Here is a 17,020-nt window from a genome sequence, read left to right on the forward strand (position 1 = left end):
TCTGAAGAACAACTCGCCAAGTCCCAAGCATGCCATTACTATACAGTCGATTTTTCTCGATTCCAATGCACCCAATTCATAGATCTGGGTTCCTAGGACTGATTTCACACGTAAAGTTTCTAACTTTACGTTCATGTATGATCATAATGAGCTAAAATGCCCAATAAGGAGCTAAAAGAGGACATCTAGGTTTGGAAAGGGTGCTCAATAAAGGTAGCAACCTTGAGCTCAAGGAGTCCTGAAGTTTTTAGATCTGAAACCCATTCGTCTTAACTACCCGTAAATCGACCTCAAAGTCTAGAAAAGGCTCAAAAGCAACACTAGAAAGCTTTTAAGGAGATCTACATGATGACAAGCAAAGAGTCGAGCTTTATACCTTGATGGAAGCTGGAAAGACACACTAAACTCAGATCTTCTTTGCTCCTCTTGAGAACCCTTCTTCTCTCTTCTTCGTCTAACTTCAAAATGCACCAAAATCCTCCACAAAATGAGAAATACTCCAAGAATGCTTAAAGGGAGGCTAGGGTTTAGTAAGGGACGTTCTGAGGGTGATGGAGGCTGGTTGAGGCGCATAATGATGTTTAAATAGGGTGCAAATCCTTGAAATTAGTGTTTCATCCAGACTGACAGACTCGCCGAGTCCAAGAATATGGACTCGTCGAGTAGCCAGCTTAAAACGCATGCAGAACCCGTCTCTACTCGACGAGTTGGGCTACAGACTCGTCGAGTACCCCTCTAGAATTGAAAATTACTTTATTTAAATCACATACCAGAAATGGGGCGTTACAATAAAGATCTAAATTCATCTAGTTTGGTGTATAGATCGACATGGCAAGAACCCGAAGTGGACTCGGAAACGCAAATGGAAATAGGAATCAACAGCCTCAACCCCAAGTGATTGAGCATGCTTCGGAAGTAGCAATTGCATCTGAGCCAATCACGATGGCAGGAGTACAAGCCATGACTCAAGCTATGATGGTCGAACAGACGGAAAAGATGAGGCAAATATTGCAGAATAATAGGGAAGAACCTAGGATGCCTGTTGAACATCCAGAGCTAAATGACGGACAGTCAGAAGAAGGGAATTACAATAGAACCGTTGGTCAAGCTGAACCACCCATGGTTAGAAGTAATAACCAAGATGAAGGAATAGAAAGGAACGGATGCAAGTATAAGGACTTCACAACTTGCAAGCCGTCGACTTTAACTAGGAAAGAAGATCCCATGGGAGTACTGGATTGGATCTTTGAAATGGAGTTAGCCTTCATAACATGTGGTTTCTAGGGCAAGCTACAAACCACATATGCAGTGCATGAGTTCCGAGGTGGTACTGTTCGCTGGTGGAACACTTTGGGGAAGACCATAACCCACAATGAGCCACTACAACTGACATGGGCAAAGTTCTTGGTTCACTTTAAATGCAAGTTCTGCTCGGCCCAAAACCTGCTAGAGCTACAGAACCAATTCCTGACGTAGAGGAAGGGCAGCATGTCCATTGATGAATACACCAATGCCTTCATAGATAAGATGGAGTTTGCTTTATGCATCGTCCCTGACAAGCTGACGAAAATCGATAAGTATGTAAAGGGACTTCCATGGGAGTACATTGTACCAGTATGCCAGGCACCTACTCTTGAGGCAGCTACTTGGGCAGCCAAGTCTGTTGAGGAGATGATTAAGGGAAGAGCCTCCAACAATGTTGAAGTTGGCAAAAAAAGGAAGTTTGAAGGATCTTAGAGGTCCAACAAGAAGAGAAAGTTTTGTTCATTGAAATTTGGAGGATGAGGAGGCGCAGCTAAGTGGTGCAAGAAGTGTAAAAAGAAACACTTCGGCAAATGTAGCGAGGAGGTGACTTGTTACAAGTGTGGAAAGACTGGGCATTACACCAACGAGTGTACATCCAACTAGAGGGTGTGCTATGGATGTAACGAAGAAGGGCATATTTCGAAAGACTGCCTAAAGAAGAAGGAGGTAGCAAGGCCTAACATTCCACCAAGACCGAAGGCAAGAGCTTTCCAGATGACCTTGGAAGCCACAAAGGATGCAACATATATCGCTTCAGGTAGCTTTCTTGTAAATGGATTGCCTGCCAATATATTGTAGAAGTTTCCAGTGGCAGATTCATATCTGTTAGCGATTGTATTAAAAACGTCATCATCGACTTGAATGGGAATAAATTTCCCTTGTAGTTATTGTCCATTGAGTTGAATGGTTTTGACATCGTATTGGGAATGGATTGGCTTAGTGCAAATGATGCTGAGGTACTATGCAAGAAGAAGACGGTGAGAGTAAGCCAACCTAGAAAAGATTCATTTATGGTGTACGGGGACAAACGTAGAGTGAATTCTGGAATCATTTCCCTGATGAAAGCCAGAAAATGTTTTTCTAAAGGATGCACATCATACTTGGAATTTGTGAAGATGCAAAGAAGGAGAAGAAGGTGAAACAAAGAATACAAGTGGTGTGTGACTATCCGGAAGTCTTTCCTGAAGATCATACTGGATTGCCCCCTGATAGACAAGTGGAGTTTCAAATAGATTTGTTACCAGGATTGACACCAATAGTGAAAGCGCCATACCGATTAGCACCGATGGAGATGAAGGAGCTTATGATGCAAATTCAGGAATTATTGGACAGCAGTTTCATTAGACCTAGTTCATCAACTTGGGGACCTACAGTGTTATTCGTGAAGAAGAAAGATGGAAGCATGAGGATGTGTGAAGACTATAGAGAGTTAAACAAGGCAATGGTGAAAAACAAGTACCCATTTCCAAGGATCGACGACCTATTCGATCAGCTGCAAGGTTCGAGCTATTTATCGAAGATCGACCTCAGGTCAGGATATCATTCACATTCAGAACAAGATATGGACACTATGAGTTCTTGGTTATGTAGTTTGGACTAACCAATGCTCCAACAACATTCATGGATTTGATGAACAGGGTTTGTAAACCATTCCTCGATAAATCTATGGCAGTGTGCATAGATGAAATTCTAATTTACTCAAAGAGCCAGCCGGAGCATGGCAAGCATCTACAAGAAGTATTAGAAGTTCTAAAGAAGGAGAAGTTGTACGCAAAGTTCTCCAAATGTGATTTTTGGATTCGACAAATTCAATTCTTGGGTCATGTGGTTAACAAAGAGGGAATAATGGTTGACCCAACAAAGATTAAAGTTGTGATGAAATGGGAACAACCAAAAAGTCCCATCGAGATTCATAGTTTTCTGGGATTAGCTAGATATTACTGAAGGTTTATCCAAGGCTTTTCTTCGATAGCTGCTCCATGGATAACTTTGACCCATAAAGGAGCTACATATACATGGAGTGAGAAGCATGAAGAATCATTTGATAAACTAAAGAAGAAGTTATGTGAAGCACCAATTCTTTCTTTACCTAACGGAGTTGAAGACTTCGCAGTCTATAGTGATGCATCTAGAGTTGGGTTAGGTTGTGTTGTGACCCAAAGAGATAAGGTAATAGCATATCCATCTCGAAAACTGAAAGAGCACGAAAAGAACTACCCCACTCATGATCTGGAGTTGGAAACGGTAGTTTTCGCATTAAAGATATGGAGGCATTATCTTTATGGCACAAAGTGTAAAATTTTCACTGATCATAAGAGTCTCTTGTATCTATTTAATTAGAAGGAATTTCATATGAGAAAACGACGCTGTCTAGAGTTACTCAAGGATTACGACTGTGAGATACTTTACCATCGTGGTAAAGCAAATGTTGTAGTTGATGCTCTAAGTCGAAAAGTAAATCTTGAAAGAAAAAGGCCAAGAGCATTAAGAATAGAAGTTGTCTCGGCTATTGTGGAAAGCATCGAGAAAGCTCAGGAAGAAGCTTTAGAGAAAAATGACTGAAATGAAGAACGTTTAGGAAAAATATTGGTATTCGACATGAATAATAAAGGATTAAAGGTATTCCAAGATAGTATTTAGGTACCTAAGGTGGGAGGAATAAGGGATCTCCTGATGGAAGAAGCTCACAAGACCATCTACTCGATTCACCCCGGCAACACTAAGATGTATAGGGATCTGAAACCCTACTACTGGTGGCTGACGATGAAGCTTGATATTGCAAAGTATGTCACAAATTGTGAAACATGTGCGAGAGTTAAGGCACAACATCAGAAACTGTATAGGAGTTTAGAACCTTTACATGTACCATGGGTAAATGGGATGACATCAACATGGATTTTGTGACTAAACTACCCAGGACGAAGAACGGTCACGACATGACTTTGGTAGTCATGGATCGGTTCACAAAGAGTGCATATTTCATAGCAGCCAATGAGAGATGGTCTATGGATAATCTTGTAAATACTTACGTGAAGGAGGTAGTAAGACTTCATGGTGTTCCTTTAACGATTGTATCAAATCTTGATAGTCGTTTCATATCAAGGTTTTAGAGGAGTCTACAAGAGGAAATAGGTACGAAGTTGTGTTTAAGTACAGCCTACCATCCGCAGACTGATGGTCAGAGCGAAAAAACAATTCAAACTCTGGAAGATAAGTTAAGAGCATCTACCCTAGAATTCCAAGGTAACTGGGATGAAGACTTACCCCTGGTAGAGTTTTCTTATAACAATAGTTATCATTCAAGTATCAACATGGCACCTTATCAAGCTTTGTATGGTTAGAAGTGTCATACGACGTCTTGTTGGCTTGAGGCCGGAGAAAATCAACTTATGGGCCCCGAGATAGTCCATCAGATTGCTGAAAAGTTGAAAGTGATTAGAGAAAGGATGTTAGCAGCTCAAGATCGTCAAAAGAGCTATGCTGACAAGAAGGGACGACCGATGACATTCGAAGTTGGAGATTCGGTTTTTCTTAAAGTCTCACCATGGAAGGGACTTATAAGATTTGGTAAGAGAGGAAAGTTGAGTGCAAGGTTTATTGGACCATTCAAGGTTCATCAGAGGATTGGGAACCAAGCTTACAAGCTAGAACCACCAAACGAACTAGATGGTATTCATAACACCTTCCATGTATGTTATTTAAGGAAGTTCATGGAAGAAGTTCCTGATATAATTCCACTTACAGAGTTAAGGGTGGATGAAAATAAGAGACTAATCGAAAAGCCTAAGGCAATTATTGACCGTGAGACAAAGAAGTTGCGATGCAAGATGGTCGACTTAGTGCTTGTGCGATGGCAACATACGAATGGTCCAAACCTTACTTAGGAAACAGAGAGTGACATGATGAGTCGCTATCCACATCTGTTTACTAATGCATGATTATGGAATGGAATCATCCTAAGGAAGAGAGAATTGTAACGCTCGTGTTTCTAAGTTAAACATTAGTATGATGATGTAATAGTTAGGGTCAACAATTGTAACCTAATTTGAAGTAATAAAGAGGAATTACTTGAATATTATGTAAATTATGTGATTTTATGTGCATTATACTCATTTATAAGATATAATAAATTAATAATGAAAATAATTGTCAAAAATAAAATAATAGATAAACCCAATATCTATGAATAAAGTCTAGTGGTCGTGACAAGGATTCTGGAGATATAAAGAACGCCAAAATCCGAGTTATAACGAAGAAGTTATGACATGTCGAATTTTTACCGCTAAATCGGCACGGCACTGCGTAAAAAGTGATTTTTTGATAAATTACTTTTTAGCCTTAGCGAGCTTAATGAAAGTCGTAGTATAAATTAGACTGAGAACATGCAAAAAAGAACGTCCAAATTTGAGTATGTATGAGGAAGTTCTGATTTTTCTAAGATTTAGCATAACAGTGCACAACCAGGAATTCCAATTTTAGATCGATTGATTTTTAGCCGACACAACCTAAATGATAATTGAATATATCATTAATAGGAGATTAACAATAAAAATACAGTCGAAAACGGAGTCCGTATGTAGAAGTTATGAATTTTACACAGTCGTTAAATAGTGTAATCTTCTCATACTGTTAAATTTAAAATCGGTCGAGAATTAGCCGATGGAGTCAAAAGAATAGTTTTAGGTCTTGCCAATATCTAAACGTGAAAATAAAGAATGTTGAAAATGGAGCTCGTATGTGAACTTTACGGAATTTAGAAGTCGGGATGGGCTGATGCGAAGTGGGTGACGTGGCGCGATTTGAGTCATTGCTTCATCCCCACGCCTTGCCACCAGATGGTGACACCTGGAACCCAACGTGACGAGTTGGAGGCTCAGAACTCACCGAATTGAGCCATTTCATCCTTTAAATACCATGCGAGGCTCACTCATTTTCCTCACACCTTAACCCTTCTCTCTCTCTCTCTCTAACTTCTCTCTAAACCATCCCCAACCTCTAGTAACTTCTAAGTGCTAGAGGAAAGCCCCGGAGCGTCATAAGGCTACAAGAAAAAGAGATTTTCGGCATGGAAGTTTTGCCCTCGCAGAGCCCGATTCCTAGCCAAACCTCTCGATAAGTGAGTTATGCTTACCCTACTTTAAGTATAGCTTATGTTTAAGTTTAGTATCGTTATTATGAGCTTATAAAAAATATATGTGTTATAAAATATAATATACAAAGTTTTATTATAATATCTTTTAACTACTTGTAGTACGGGGAATCTGGTTTGAAGGGTCGTATAGGGTTGTTGGATTTCAGAAGTTCTATAATGCCAAAATGGTCCTGCCCTCCGGTGTTTCATGTCTGGCCCCTATCTGTACATAGTGGTTGAAAATTATTGTTTAACACTTATAAAACAATATAGCTTCTAGAGCTAATAAATAGTTGCAATAAATATTATACTAAACTCTAGTGGTAATAATACTAGGTTTTGCCGAAGGAGATTATATTGTTAGAAGCGAAGTCACCACTTTAACAAGTAAGTGCATAATTACTTTCATCTTACACATAAATATGAAGTATTTCATATAAATTACATGCGATGTGTACATATTATATGTGTTCTTGATATCTAAGCCAGATGAACGATTTAAACATGTTTTAAATGATTTAGACTGTATATGTATTTTATATCTACGAAAATGTTGCGTTAAACATGGGTAGATGAAATAGTTGATGCGTGATGAAATAAAATGATGAGAGGCCTCGATGTTTATGATGATACAGTCATCTAACGGAGTATAGATGACGACCACGGACTATTTTAGACAGTCCAGTGGAGGCTCTAATCGAGCTCCAATTCTTGTTGCAAGTGAATATCATCATCAGTCTCAAAGAATGGAAAGATATTTAAGGAGGCTTAGAAAGGAAGTTTGGAGATCTATAGAAAAAGGACCACATGTACATGTCCTTACACCCATTGACACTAACAGAGCACAAGTCATACTTGGAAGTAGAAAGTTGCTATGACCATACCTACCAACAATGACATAGACAAGATGTAGAAATATGCAATCGCATTTTATGAAATATCTTGTGGAGTTCCTCTTGACAATTTTGATCTTATTATTAACTTCAAGTCTACAAAAGAAATCTGGGATATTCTTAAGATTCTTTATGATGGAACTGAACAAGATTAAGAAAAGAATTTGACAACAACTTTGAACGACTTCAACAAATTCAAATCTCTCCCTAGAGAAAGTCTTGATGATTCCTTCAAAAGATTCAACCCCATCCTCACCAAACTCTCAGATACAGGTAATGCTCGAAGTGATCATGAAACACATCTGTAGTTCCTAAATGGTTTAGGAAATTAGTAGACTATGGTGAAGATGATAGTTCAAAGAGATAGCAAGATCAAGACCCTTCCGCGATACAAACTCTACGATGAACTTCAAGCTCAAGAGTCCACGGTGATGAAAGTCTGTATGGATCATGGCAGACCACTCACCTTGGTTGCTCACTAACCACAATTTATCAATAGACCGCCTTAGTATCCTCATACCAAACGTCAAATGACGACACACTGCAGTCATACGAACCGAAGATGAAACCTGATGACGAAGAAGCTTTTCAAAATGTGTTAGCCTTGGTTAGCCAATAGTTCAATAGGCTTCCAACACCAAACTATCACAAAAATCAACAGTTTACCAGACCTCCCTTTAACCGCTATTACAATCCATGTTAGCTACCATTTTATGCATCTTTTAGGTAGTTTTTATTAGCATTTAGCATCATATTTTGTACATTTCAATGTCATTTGTTTAAATAATGTTCAACTCATGCATTCTATTAGAGTTATTGTACTGCTCATGTTTTTTATGTCAATTCCGGATAGTTCGAGTAAGGCAGTGCTTTGGGAGCATTTGGATGCACTTTTGGAGCTAAAATGGAGTTAGAATTGAAGAAGGATGCTAAGGAATTAGAAGAAGTGCTTAAAATGAAGAATCGCATCCAAAACAAGCCAAAAATTCATATATGCAATCGCATTTATCTTACTTGCGATCATAGGTATGATCGCAGGTGTTGTCGCATGTTTGTTCGCAAATAAGCTTCGAGGATTTTTCGTGTCGATAATTTAGCTGGAAAGAAAAAAACAAGAACATACGATCTCATAGGGCAAATCTGTGATCACAGCTTTAGGCCGCAACTCCAAAAATTATAAATTTGGCTTTGGGCATCATTCAGATGCAATCTTGGAGAATTGATGTGCAAAAAATATACCTATCTACTTTTAAATTTATAACCTAACAAACTTATACTAACTATGCACCTATAGGTAGTGTACCTAGTCAGATTATAGTATAGCTTGGGTAAGTCGGGTGTCGATCATAGAAAATGGTATTTAATTAATAAAATAATTACTACAAGCTAAACTAAGAAAAACAACTAACAGTGGGGTTTTATCTGATTATACAAGTTCAGAAAAACTTAAGCACTCAACTAAAACTGATTATAATCAATATACTAAAACACTTTCGTTTAGTTCCGAATCCTCCTTTTCCTAAGGTTAGTTCTTATTTATGGATTAACGAAGTTGGTTACCAAGTTATATGTAATTAGCAATTCAAGTCCAAATTTACTAATATTTTCACCAATTCATGAACTACCTTGTATGGTCATACACAAGCAAAACACAGAATTAGTTATTCATTATAGATGGGCTATGTAAAATTATGTCACAACTAGGAATTTTGATGCTTTGTAACGACAACAATGATAACAATTGTGAATCAAAAATGTGAAAGCATGTATGATGCTTATTCAATAACAACAAAACTTCCATCAAACATTTTATATAAGCACTGCAAATAGTCAACAAAGAATTAGAAACCCTAGAAATCCGGGTTTAAGTCCATTTTGGACTAGGACTTCCCTGTTGGGCCTAACGGGCCAATATGTTTCCAATTTGATTATTTTGGGATTAGAACTCTTATATGGGCTCTGATTGGACCCACTTTCATTTATTTTAACATTTTGGGCCATAATGGGCCTAGAATGAAATAAAATATCCTAATGGACCTTATTGGGCCATAACAAATTTAATTAGCCCTAAAGGGGCCATAAAACTCATTCCTTGATTGTTTTGGGCCGTGAGCCATCTCCAAAGGCCAATTGGTCCGAAAATCATTTAAATGGGCTGTATTATGGACTTAAGCACAAAAAGGCCCAACTTCTCTTCTTCCTTCTAACTCTCTCGGCCCAACTACAAAGCAAAGGAAGGGAATAGTTGACTTTTGCTTTCCACCTCACAATTATACATGGGATATCTATGTACTCTTCCCATATTTCCAAGCATGTCAACTCAATTATCTCTCTTCTCCCTCCCTTTTCTACTCTCGGCCGAAGACACCCACACACACACCCATTTCATTCATCTTTTGCAAACAAAACTCTCTTTAGAAAAGTTCTTTCTTCTTCATCAAAAATTTCGAGATTTAGGAGCTTTCAAGTAGGATTTTCCCTAAGAGTCATCATCTAAGGTAATTTGATGCTTAAATCCATGATCTAACTACTTCATTTCATCAAAAATATCATCTTAATCTATTCAAATTCGTGATCTTGCCTCTTAGAACTCATCTAAGCCAAAGATCCTCCAAGAAGCTTACTAGGCCGAGAATAGCATCAAACTTCTTCCATTTTTCTTCAAAACCGTGATCAACTAGAAAAGGTGAGTTCATACCCCTTCTTTTTTCGGTTTTTACAAGTTTTATGGGGGAGAATACAAGTAAAATGTGTAGATTTATGTGTATGTGTATGCTACGTATGATTTCATGTATGTATGTGTGAATTTATGTGCTTATGTGTTGATTATGTAAAAAAAAAGAAAAAAAATATTGAGATCTATGACATAAGAAGGAAAACAAACATGATCTAAGGTATACTAAACTAAACAAGTCAAGAAAAATACCATCTAAGATTAAAATCAACATATTGTAACATAAAACCAATTTTTGGGCTTAAATTGTCAAATAAACAAAAGTTGGGTTAAAATTGTCATTCACGGTTTTCTTAGGGATCAAAAGAGTCAAAACAGTTATAATAAATATTTTTATGAATATTATGCTCTTCAAAGGACTTGAAATGTAAATTGTAGCTTAAAGGGCCAATTTTTGGGCTTTTCGGCCCACTAAGTGCAAAACTGCAAAAAACCTGATTTTCAAGGGGCTGAAATGATAAATTTCTCAAAACAGGGGATAAAAAGTGAAACAAGCCTATTTAAAGGGTTAAAATGCTTTTCTTTTCCAAAAAGGATAAAAAATGTAAAGTTTTACGATTTTGGGCCAAAATTGTAAAAGATACATAAGTTTAGGCTTTTACCGAAAAACACTTTTTTGGAGGGGCTGAAACTGCCAAGGAATAAGTTTTGAGCTAAAAATATCAATTGAGTAAGTCTATAGGTCAAATGTGTCAAGAAAATGAATTAAGGGCTTAAATGTCTTTTTTTTGTATAAAGGACTAAAATTGTTATTTTTATTAAAGAAGGGCTAAAAAGGGGTCAAACCAATATTTTGAACCAATTATTTTATTTTTAAGATATTTGAGTCGAAAATACCAAAAGTTACAACTCATTAAAATAGAGAGATGAACATATGTATAATCCAAATATCGTTATAAACAAATTGACCGGTCTCGTGTCGATACAAAAATAACAATCGTCCAATCAAACCTTCCAACAATTATACAATTCCTAAAACAAGTAAACAATCAAAACTTTAAGCTTGAAAGTCCAATCATTCTTGTTGGGCCTTTGTGACCCATTAACATGATTTTGGGCCCAAGGAATAATAATAAATGTTATTGGGCCTTTTACAACCCAATTTCATAATTAAGGGACCTTCAATGACTTTTAAGTGCTATTGGGCCTTAGTGGCCCATTAGTACTGCTAGTAAGGTCCATGTAAACAAATACAGGTCGATAATCAATAGTAATCAAAGTCAATTGGGATTTAGTGAGTAATAACGGGTGGCACCAAATTGTGTCGGTCGTAGTCTGTAGTTATAATCAAAGTCTCCTGGAGGGAGAGCGAGAGTTTGTGTATAGATCTATATAGGGGTGACTCCCCCACACCTCAGCTGTTCGCTACAGTTAGACTCGGTCAGTCTAGGGTGACAAAATCTTAAGATCAATTTCGGCGTTCACCAGAGTGCTAAGACAGACGAACTAGTCATTATCATGCATGGTTATAATGACTCACATAAATAAATCCAATATAAATCAAGTAATCAAGGTAAGTCGAAATCATTCACGTGATGGGATAACAATTCGAACCGTTATATGATACTTTTATTTTCGGAAAACATCGGGTTTTCCGGGGAAGTTCAACATTTTTCACTGGTATTTTTAATGCGAAGTTTTTCAACTATACACGTCTAGAAATCATCATGCATATATTTACGGATCTTCACAATTTTTATAAACAATGGTCTTTTCAGAAAATATTGGATTTTTGGGTTGTTTTCGTTCAAACTACACAAAATATTTTCATATCAAACCTGCTTATGAACTCACCAACATTCCATATGTTGACCGTTTTCAAAATAACTTGTATTCTCAGGTAACAGGTACGCTGAGGAGTAGTACCAAGTATGTTAGTGTGTTGTGCTTTTGAAAACTATCAAACAATTTATGTTATGGATTTGTAATGTTAAAACAATGTACTTGATGTGAACAATGTCAGTTGTAATATATTGATGCACGGTGATGTTTATGCTCTGATTCATGTATATTCATTGTGATGATATTCAATTTAAGTCACGCGAGCCCTCAGACATTTCCGCCATCTGGTTCGGGGTGTGACAAATTTATCTAAGCAAACACAATTATGGTCACAATTATATTCTCCAGCACAACTAAATTTGTTACTTTTATTACTTATCTAAGATTTGGTCGATCCTAGCTCTAGCAATTTAATGGTCACTAAATCACTAGGTAATCAAGTTCATGTAATTTAATGGTCACTAATCCACACTACACTTGAAATTAAGCAACAAAGCTACAAACTTTAACATGCTAGGTAATGATGATCAAACACATGCATAAACCAAATTCATATAATCCATAAAGTACGAAACTAACTCATAGTTTTAGCTTTTAACTAACTAAATGAAAGGAAGGGCTTTTAGCCCATAATCACAACTGATGAACACATAAACATAAGGCAAACTAAGCTAAACATCATTAAACTAAGCAAACCAAATGCGTAGATGCGAATCCTTGCTCCAATCGACTTCCTAGCTTCAAAATCGAACCCAAAGGGTTCTTAGAAGGGTTTTTGTCGGAATACTTCTCCAGAAAGTCACCTCCAAGTCCCCCGTTTCGTCATAATGTTCGGATATATATATATATATACTTGCCTAAAATCTGGACACCACGATGTGGTAAAGGCACCACGTTGTGGTCATCGTGTTTATCCCGTATTCCCCAAGCTAGCGTCATGAATCACGAAGATTCCATGCACCACGTCGTGGTGGGATCACCACATCGTGGTAGTTGGAAATCTGACTTTTCTCAAAAAACACGAAAGTTGTCCAAAATAGTGTCTAGTTTTCAGATCATATTGAATCACGTCAATCGGAGTTACGAGTCATGAGATATGACCAAAATACCGACGAGGGGTCAAGCTGTCCATCAACATCTTTCTTGTGTCTTCTCCTTGCCTAAGCTCTTCATTCCTGCTTCCAGCTTCCATATTGCTTCCGAGAATGTGTTTTACGCTTCATAACAGATATTAAACATAATAAGTACCTTTTGTTCTATAATAAGCATAAATATAGAAAATAATATTAAGATATGATGTAAAATATATATACATATATATATATATATATATATATATATATATATATATATGTAGATATGCACATATCAAAATACCCCACACTTATCTTTTGCGTGCCCCCAAGCAAAACTAATTTTTTAAGTCCAACTTTCATCATCAATATCACATAAGACAATCCATTTTGAACTCAGCCTTTATACCAATACCTCAATGTGCATATTTGTGTCTAAGGTTCCTAATAACTTCCCCTATCCTAGTTACTCACAATCCATATGAGCCTTCACCCCTTAGCTTATACAACACTCATTTCTGCAACCCTCCGAATCAATCCTCGGAAATCTTTCGTAACCTCAAGGTATTTTTGGTTAAGCTACCCAAGCATACATAATCTAGAAAATTTTCAACTTTAGATATCATAATGGAGCTCTTTGGAATTCTTCATTTATTTGAATATTTGGTCTTTGATTTCTTTGAATTCACCACCTTTTTGTTTGATTTTTGGCTTCTTCAATGTTTTGATTCTTCAGAATTTTTTATCTTTTGATCTTCATATTATAATAGCTCCAAAATTCTTACATAATTTTTGGTAATTTCTCTCTCCTTTTTTATATAACTCACTTTTTTCACTCAAAACCTACATGCTTAAGCAAGGAAGATTCGCTTCAACCTTTATTGGTTACATGTATTAGTTTAAGTGCATTGACTAAATAATTTCTCCTAGATAGATTTCAGGTACATGTTGCAAAACTTATTACATCGTACAAACTACCAGATTACCTTTCATATGTCATGGCTTTTCACTAGGAATGGGAAGCTACAAATACACTAAAACATATATTGGCTTAGTTAAACATTTGAGCTCGCATCGGATCATCCCACGCAACACTAGCAACTTAAGTTTAAACTATTATCACTAGATTTAATTTGTAGATTATTATTTCAAACCTATTCCTAAAATTTTTAGTTTTTCTAGGAATTAACTTTTTCTACCCCTACCCCACACTTATTACATACAATGCCCTCATTGTATGCATAAAATAATATAAAGAAATAAAAGGGAGAAAATGAACAGACTCCCCTGGGATAGTAATGGCGATATCGAATTTTGAGACTTGTGTGGAAAGCTTAGACTTATTGTATAATTGCTGGAAATAGTATTTCTAGACCTTCTTCTTGTGAATGCAAATGTGTTGGATCGAATGAAATCAAAGAACCATTCTTGAAAAATATGTTGAACCGCTTCCACGACGTGTTGATGATGCCCACGTCGTGGTGTCTTCTCATAGAATCTTCTAAGATTGAAACAGGTGGGCATCGACTCTATGTAATGTGTAAGACCATTCCCACTCTTATTTTCAATAAATATGCTTCAAAATGCTTTTCTCTTCATTATGTGGGAACCCCACTCTTATTCAAAAACTTGTTCTTCAATTATGATCTTCAAAAATCGCACGGCTTCTTCAAAGTAAGCTCTTTCACTTCTTCACTTCTTTCATCACTACAAAATAAGATCAAGAATTAGAGAAACACATCATCATTTGGTTAAACAAAAAAAAACCTAAAAATTTAAAATTTAAACTAAAACAAATCAAAAGGAATCTAAAATGTAAACTCAATAAAATCGGGTTGCCTTCCGACAAGTGCTTCTTTTTGAGGAGTTGTGAGACGGACTCCTTCCCACTCTACGTTGCATCGGGTGGAAGTGTAACCTCCCCCATTCTCCATCATCTTGAACCTTACTCATACGTAAGCAACCCTTCTATTGAATGCCTTTCTTGAACTTTCTTGCATTGACGGGTTGACATCTTCTTTATGTTTACGCTTGGGTTCTTTCCTCATTCTCGTTTCCTTAGCTTTTGTCTTGTCTCTTTCTGGGTTTTTCTTTTCTAAATGAGACTCATCACTCTCTTCTTCTTTTTCTTCAATCGGCTCTGTTACTGGATTTGGTGGTCTTGTAAAATCAAACACCTCAAAAATCATAGGTGTTGAAACCGGAGGTTTCGAATAATTCACTTCTTTTTCCAATTGCTCTTTTCGTAAAGTATCCTCCCATTCCTCCCACTCTTCTTACTCCACGCGTTCAAATTCATCATGATTAAGGAACTTTGTGCCTTCTTGTTTCACCAAATTTGCATTGGTACAGGATGGGTAAGGAAGATGTGGTCGATATGGCTTAACAACAGAAAAATCATAATCTTCTTTTATTATTACCCACGACGTGGCACTATTGTCTCCACGTTGTGGCGACTGAGCAACTTCACGATACTCTTCTTCTTCTTTCTTTTTTACTTCGAGTGACTTATTAGAATCCTCTTCAGGGTCGTTCATATTCTCCAATTCATCTTCTTCTTCTGTATCAACGGCCATGACTTGAGCCATAGGGATTGACTCGACTTTACATGAAAGTAAATCCGATAGCTTTTCTTGTACAAGTTTTGTTAATTGCCCAACTTCTGTGTGGATGCTCAAAATAGATGCTTGTTGAACTCTAAGTGTTGCATCAGTTGCATCATGTCTTTTTTCTCTAGCTTCCATGAATCTGAATAACATCGACTCGAGAGCATCTATCTTCTCGGATTGGACTCGTTCTAGTTGGTAGAGATTATGCTCTAGTTGTTGATATTTTTCCGTGTATTGATCTCTCTTGTATTCTAATTCACAATCCCTTACAGAGTGAGGTCTTCCACAAGATTCACATTTATCATGTACCACATTAATTGATCCATCCATTTTTGTGAGCCTATTTTCCATGGCATTGAGTTTCGTCATTACCATCATTAAGGCTTCAGAAACTCCATCTTTACTTGACTTTCCTCTAGTGAAATCCTTCCACCTTGGGTTGTGATACTCCATTGAATGCTTGGCGAATTCTTCAATTAAAGCATTATTTGTTGCCAGATTCTTCTTTGTCATGGGCCCTTGCGAGTCTAGAAGTTGACGAGTGCACACATTGACTCCATCATAAAATATCGAGATTTCTTGTTGCACATTGAAGTCATGTTGAGGGCAATGTCGTAACAATCTCTTGTAACGTTCCCAGGCTTCGTATAATGACTCGCCTTCTAATTGTTGAAAATTTTGTATGTTTCTTTTAAGCTTTGCCACTTTCGAAGGACGGGTAAACTACTTTATCATCTCAGTCTTAAAATCAGCCCATGTTGTGATTGCTCCAAAGGGAAGAGATTTTAACCATTCTTTTGATGGGTTAGATATAAACAATCCTATGTGTGCATGCAACCCTAGAGTTGGATCTATGTTTTCACTATTAGTTATACAACTTTATGAACACAAAAAGAAACCTGGCATGCTACTATTATTTTTGAAATTCATATATAAAAATAGAATACATACCTTTTGTTGTTATATAGCAATAACAACTAGTTCCTTGAATTTCCTTAGCTCTTGAAAGCAAGTACCACAAGTGTAGTACCTCTAATGGCTCACAAACACACTAGGTGAAAGGATGAATATGGGAGAGAGGAGAGAAGGATATCTTGCCCTAGATTTCGTCCCTTATAGGGTTTCCCAAGGCTTGGACGAAATCTTAGTGCTTTAGGGTGCTATTTATACTTAAGGCTAACTAGGGTTTCAAGGTGTAAACCCTAATCCCTTAGCTTAGGGCCTAAGCAAGTCCACGGACTCCTTTCCTTAAGCCCTTGGACGAAAACTCCTAGATCCTTCTAGGATTTTCGTTGAAGCCTTAATAAAGGTGATCCAATGGCCCAAAGCCTCAACTATTGAATAATTACAAAATAGCCCTTGCACTTTCAGTCAGTTCCTTTAATCCCAAAATTAATTCTAAATTAATTCCTGATTAAATACTAATTAATAATATGATTCCAAATTAATATATTATTCAATAATATATTAAAAAATCATATTTATACTCCAAT

At 36.9% G+C, this 17,020-nt stretch overlaps 1 non-coding gene across 1 annotated transcript; it reads left to right on the forward strand.

The window, feature by feature from the left end:
* Positions 1-16,119: 16,119 nt before the first annotated feature.
* LOC145056021 (small nucleolar RNA R71) lies at positions 16,120-16,226 on the forward strand. Its single transcript, XR_013685562.1, has one exon. It is a non-coding gene; the product is annotated as a small nucleolar RNA R71 (small nucleolar RNA).
* Positions 16,227-17,020: the final 794 nt, after the last annotated feature.

Source organism: Lactuca serriola, chromosome 5, assembly GCF_051521515.1.
Source record: "Lactuca serriola cultivar US96UC23 chromosome 5, Lser_US96UC23_V15, whole genome shotgun sequence".
NCBI lineage: Eukaryota > Viridiplantae > Streptophyta > Magnoliopsida > Asterales > Asteraceae > Lactuca > Lactuca serriola.